Source organism: Jaculus jaculus, chromosome 2 (genome assembly GCF_020740685.1).
Source record: "Jaculus jaculus isolate mJacJac1 chromosome 2, mJacJac1.mat.Y.cur, whole genome shotgun sequence".
Taxonomy (NCBI): domain Eukaryota; kingdom Metazoa; phylum Chordata; class Mammalia; order Rodentia; family Dipodidae; genus Jaculus; species Jaculus jaculus.
In genome coordinates this window covers 207244475-207251210 of record NC_059103.1, presented here as the reverse complement: position 1 = coordinate 207251210, position 6736 = coordinate 207244475, and the positions used below count along the sequence as shown (strand labels likewise).

Genomic DNA, 6736 nt, shown 5'->3' with positions numbered 1-6736 from the left:
AAATTGTGTAATAATTTTTAAAAATATTTTATTTTTATTTATTTATTGATTGATTGATTCATTTACTTGACTGTAAGGGAGGGAGAGAGAGAGAGAATGGCCAGGGCCTCCAGCCAGTGCAAATGAACTCCAGACATATGCACCATATTGTGCATCTGTCTAATGTGGGTTCTGGGGAATTGAATCTGGGTCCTTTGGCTTTGCACGCAAACACCTTAACCACTAAGCCATCCCTACATCCCAGTGTCATAATTTTTGAATAGGTAAAGGAATCAAATAACTAATAGTTACATTAAGTTGTACTCCATTCCATAATTTTCTTCTTTTATCAGTAAAATGTATATTTTATTCATGTCTAATCCACCAAATTAAATTTAGCAATATAACCAAGTTTTTGTTTTATTAAGCTCAATAACATTATTTTGGTTATTTGTTGAAATGTAGTCCTGCCACTCTTTCATAAAACACAGTAACAATTTTCTTTAAAGTTTGTATTTTTTTTTCCTTAGTACTCTTCCATCAAGTTTTAAATAAAAATGATAAGGACATCTTCCTTTTCTCTTTAAGTGCACCCATTTCAGAAAACAAAAATTTAAGCAAAAACTAGAATGAAAAAAAAATAATTGAATAATTGCAATCACTATTTATGGCTAACAAGAGGCACAAAATCCCAGTTGAAACTTAATTTTGTCTTTTCTAAGATAAGTCATTTAGACATGAAAGGCAAGTGAGTTTTCTTTAAATACACAATTTGTAAATGTGTAAACAGTAATAGCTGTCATGATTATTCTTTCTTAAGTGTAGCTCTAAAAATAGTGTGATGATCCATACAACTATGTAAAACCAAACTTTAGAAATACATGACAAATTTTAAGTTGCTGACATTGAAACCCTGGGTATGATGAGGACAAGAATGCTATAGTTGACTGAAACTTTTTTAGAACCTTGGCTTTCAATGTTTTACTCTGATGTTCAAACAGAAAGTAGATGATTTCATTTTATCCACTAAGCTGGTCTACAAGTAGGAGTGAAGAAAATTCCAAGTTATATGTGAATACACAAATGGCTTTATATAATACATATATACAGCCACTAAAATAGTTATACATAAACAATACAATCTAAAATGCTTCATCTCCTCTTTATAGGCTGCCACATTTAATTTGCAGTCTTTTTCAATGACACAATTTTTTTGCTTAAAAGTAAAACTTCCTCATAACATATGCTGTATTAAGAATAACATAGCAACAGGAATCTAAAGGATAAAATAAACATGTAACAAATATTAAGGTCAGGTTAAAAAAAATTCAAGTCACTGAAATTTCACCTTATACTTGATAAATTTTGCTTTTACACAGAATCAATTTTAGTTCAGCATGAGTTCTTCACCAATAGTTACTTCTTATGATGGTTATTTGTATTGAGCTTTCAAATTTAGAATAGTTTTGATCTAAATATATGTGCTTATGACTTAATGGAAATAAAAGTAAGTATAATCAGTATGGACTTTTGCTACCAGTTTCTTTTCATTCCACTTTTGTTTTCCACCCAGTATTTCATTTTTATCCCTCATAATTTCATAGCTAGTTATCCAGATTGTATCTTCTGGACTGAGCAGTGATAGAACCTAACTTTCAAATGCTATTTTGAAGAAGTGTGGAGTAAATGATTTTGGTAATCTGTAGGACAGCTGCATGCAATGTGTACTGAATTATAACAGCGCCAAATCCCTTACAAAAGCCAAGCATTCCTTCCTCCTGCTTTATGGTATTAATACAGTTTCTCATTCCCTCATACTGTGTATTAATTGGAAGCACTTCATAGCCAAGGTCTGTATTGTCAATTATTGTGCGTGTTCCTTGGATGTGAAGGCGATGCAACACTGTTTCCTGTGGGTCAAGTATAATGTCAGAGCAAAGTCTAGCCGCAAAGTTAGCAATCAGTTCTGGAAAATAAGCATCCAGCATGCTCTGCATGGGGCTAGTGCTCTCGGGAAGGTGGCTATTGTAAGTCTTTCTCTTCAGAATAAATGGGACCAGCTTCTGGATGACTGAGCTGATAGTGTAATGAAGAACTCCATGCAGCCCTGTGGGGAAGAGCAAGAAAGCGGCCGCAGGAGTCGCTTGCTACGAGGCGCGCCCAAGCCTATCGCTCTTCCAATTCCCTCTTTAATGCATTCCAGTATGCCAGCATTGTCTCGGATGACCTCACTCTGTACTGTTTCAGTCAGACTTGCTGAATAAAAAGGCATTGCCACAATATATGTTAGGGATTTCAGTAGAAGATGTTCACCTATTCGCTTAGGATTCCATTTGTGGGAAACCTCCCTTGGTAAAGGAGTTAAATTCACTAATTATGTCGTCGGCTCCAAGTGTGACTACCTGGATAGTAAGTGTACTCCCCATTCCTTTCCATAGGGCCCGTGGTTCCGGGGTTTTTTGAAGCTGTACATAGTGTTGATAACAGTAAACGGGGTGAGATGATGATGCCTGGCATGGTAATTAAGCTGACACTGGCGCCGCAGAGCAACCCAAGGGTGGGCCAGAAATTTTCTCTAAAGAGACTTGCAAGTCCAATACCAAACCCAGCAAATCTATCCAGCTGTTCGCTGCTCTGGTCCTGCGCGCCGGGGCCCGCGCCGGGGAAGGGTCGTCGGCCTGGCCCTCGGACCGAGTGGAGGCGGACGGCGCGCTCTTGTCGCCCCAGTGCTGGTTGCGGCTGCCGGGATGTCCAGGGCCGTCGTCACCCAGTGACCCAGCTCCGGCCCGCGCCCGCGCCCAATGACCTGGCCGGGAACGCGCCGCCCAAGCCCGGCTCCTCCCTGGCGCGTAGCCGGTAGCCCAGGCCGTCGAACCCGTCGGGACGCCCGCGGGTGCATCATGGCCAGCGTGGAGGACGCAGCCCGCTCCCCAACAGCCGCCCTCGGGGGCCCCCTCCGCCACGGGCCGCCCAGGGCCCTTCGGCTTCCCCTCCGCTGCCACCAAGCCCCACAATTTTCTTTTTTTAAAGATTTCTATTTATTTGTGTATTTGTGAGAGAGAGAGAGAGAGAGAGAGAGAGATAGAGAGAGAGAGAGAGAGAGAGAGAGAGAGAGAGAGAGAGAGAAGGAGAGAGAGACAGACAGAGATAATGGCCATCAGCCACTGCGAATGAATTCCAGATACATGTGCCCCCTTGAGCATCTAGCTTATGTAGGTCCTGGGGAGTAGAAACTGGGTCCATGGGCTTTGAAGGCAAATGCCTTAATGGATAAGCCATCTTTCTGGTCCCCACAACTTTCACAATATTAATAATATCTATAGTTATACATAGAAGTTTGATTTTACCAAAAGGTATGACTTCCTTAGTTTTAGTAAGCTTTTGCTTATATTTGTGATGGAGTATCAGGGCAGATGCATTTTTTATATCAAATATCCAAAAATTAGGAAAATATATGAAACAATTGTAGTCATATGTAGGATAATGGATAGTATATAATAGTCTATAGTTGGAGAAGAGGAGATAATACCCAGTGTAAAGAGCCGCATTTACATATTTTAATAGTACAAAAGTGAAATACGGAATAAATCCCCCAAAATATGTAGTTATAACACATGATGAGAATGAAAAACATTTATACTAAAATCAGAAGGGAAGAGATTGAATAAGGAAAGGTGGAGGGAGGGCTAACCAAAATCTAAGAGGATATAAATAAGTCACATGGAAACCTACTTTTTTGGACAGTAGAACACACAGGAGCCATAGATTGTTGCTAAAAAATTTTCAGTGCCAGGGATAGGACACCTTTCAGTGGTTTGTTGGCCTTGGAGGATGCCCCTAAAAAATTACAGGCCATTGCTGAGGCCCTAGATTTCCCACCAGGAATAGATGGTAAGACCCTATTGCTGAAGACTCCACATACTTGGGCTGCAAGGCCACTGAGAAATCCTGCTGTAGCTGAGCTGAAAACCTCCTCCATGTAGACCAGCTGACAGAAAGCTGGAAGAAGCCATGCTGCACACAATTCAATGGGAGAAAGAGAACTCACCAGTGAAGATACCCAACAGTGGATACGGCAAGCCTTAAATTTGGCCAGCCAGGAGTGGCACAGCTGTTATGTGGGAAACCAACAACCCTCGAATTTGACTGGAGGCCCATTCATGGAGGGAATATATCTGTGATATTGAAAACCTACAACAGGGGTAGTCATGAGCCCTATGAGTATAATGTCTGCTGCTGTCTGGCTAAAAGTATATACTATGCTTACCAAACTACCCAGTAAACACTTCTCTCAATGTTCATACAAATACATTAATGCTATTCTCACTTTTGGCTAGAGAACCTTTTCTTTTCAGATGGCAGTGACCTTGGGATGACTCAGGAGGCACCATGGTGTTAAGAAGAAGTAACAGAAGAGTGCTCAGCACTGAAATATCTCACTCACACCTTCCATGGGTCATGTTCTATTGTGAAAGAGGTGGTAGAAAGAATGTAAGAGTCAAAGGACGTGTAGGACTCCTTACAATGTGTTCCCCCAGACACAAAATGGCCGGGATATCCATGACCTCACAGTGGCAGACACTACCTACATAAGACTGTCATTGTAGGAAGAAAGATCATGACATCAAAATAAAAGGGAGACTGATTGAGAGGGGGAATGGATATGATGAAGAGTGGAGTTTCTAAAGGGAAAGTGTGGAAAGGGAGGGAATTACCGTGGGGTATTGTTTATAATTATGGAAGTTGTCAATTAAAAATATTAAAAAATAAAGTATAACAGAAAATTATAGAATGCAGATGTAGATATTCTAAACAGATTTTCAGTAAACCCAATGCAATAATATTTAAATAGAACAATGCACCATAAATTGGTAGATTCTATCACAAGACTGAAAGATTGACTTATTTGTAAATTATGTGTTCACAATATTAAAAAATAATAGATCATTACAGTATGTACAGAAAAAGAGCTTGATAAAATATCATGTCTATTTTTAAAAAATCACAAATTAAAGCAAAGAAAGGACTATTCAGCTTCACACAGTTCATCTGTAGATATTTATGGCTAGCATTATAATTGATGATAAAGCCTTACATTTTCCCCATGGGCACAATAACAAAGATATCCACTTTTATTAGTGCTGTTTCACAACCAATGTGAGTCTTAGTCAATTCAGCAAGCCAAAATAATATATATATAAATGAAGATGAAGGTACTGGGTTAGTTATCAAAACATGTTCAAATTCTTATGTTCCGTGGTGTCCTGCCCATCCATGCTGAGCCTTTCCTGATGAGGACTCTGGAATCAGATTGGTACATATGTTTGGTGCAAATGGAATAATCCTAGATGAGCTAGAACTGGGCTCAAGCCCTCCATGAACCAACCAGAACATCCTCATTAATTATCTCCTGCAATCCCTAGAGACTTAATGATGCTGAATGACACTTAACAGGATCTGTTGACCCATTCCAAAGAGAAGAGAATTCTGTTCCAACAACAAGAGCTGGTAAGGAACATCCTACAGCCAAACATCAAGTATGTTTGGCCCATTCCCTTCACTCTCGAGCCTAAGCGTCTAACACTATTCCAGCGCTGAGCCATCACTTACAGCTACAAGAAGAGTGTGGCCCCAAACTGGAACTGAATAATCTCAAGTCAATCATAGACATGGCAGTCAAGTCCATGCCTGCATTCTCTGGAGTCTGTAATTGTTGCCACAGCTGGAGGGAATCATAGGTCCTCTTTGGTGGGTAGCCAGTTTAAAAAGAACTGGGCCTGTCCCTGTTCATGCTAAGTGTCCTTGGTGGGCTCCAGTGATAGTACCATGTTACTCTAAATTTCCAGGAAGGGGAGACTCCTGAAACTGTTTTAGGGTTCTTTTTACATTTAATTGTTTTTTTTTTTTTTAAGGTTATACTCTTAAATTCCCTCTCCCCACCCACATTCCATCAAGGGTCCTCTTCAGTGATTATGTGCTATTCTCTGTGAGATCATGAAAGTCTCAGTCATTCTCTGTGGGTGGGGAACAGCTGTGCCTGCTCATATTCCTACCAAATCTGTGGCTCTTACAATCTGTATGGCCCCTCTTCAGTAATGTTCTCCAAGCGTTGACATGTGTATTAGAAGTCTGATTTTATGATGAGCTCTCTGAAACCTCTGGATTTTTGCATTGATGAGTTTTGAGTGACAGCAGTATCTGGGACCTTCTCCCTGGAACTTGTTGCCAGGCTAGCAGTGAGAGCAGCACTAGTGTTAAAATCATCACTTCCTCTGCAATGCCCTCTAGGCCCCAGCAGCCATGGTAGAGAGAAATCATTTTACAGTAGACAGTCGGTATTCTTTTCCTGTCACATTGATGGATCTTGGATCTTCCTACATCTACTATCTGTAAAAAATCAACTCTTTGGGCTGGAGAGATGGCTTAGTGGTTAGGCGCTTGCCTGTAAAGCCTAAGAACTCTGGTTTGAGGCTCGATACCTCAGTAGCCATGTAAACCAGATGCACAAGGTTGCACATGCGTCTGGAGTTTGCAGTGACTAGAGGCCCTAATGTACCCATTATTTCTCTGCCTCTTTCTCTATCTGTCACTCTCAAATAAATAAATAAATAAATATAAACAAAAAAAATTTAAAAAGTTTTTTGAAAAATCAATTCTTCAACCAAGAGTGAAAGTAGCCTGGATTAAAGGGATAGGCAGTTATTTGAGAGACTTTTTGATGTGTGTACCCACTTATCTTAGCCAAAGAGCAATGGAA

General features: G+C 40.2%; 1 pseudogene; it reads right to left on the bottom strand.

The window, feature by feature from the left end:
- Positions 1 to 1634: 1634 nt before the first annotated feature.
- LOC101616828 lies at positions 1635 to 2878 on the bottom strand (annotated as a pseudogene).
- Between the last annotated feature and the right edge of the window lie 3858 nt (positions 2879 to 6736).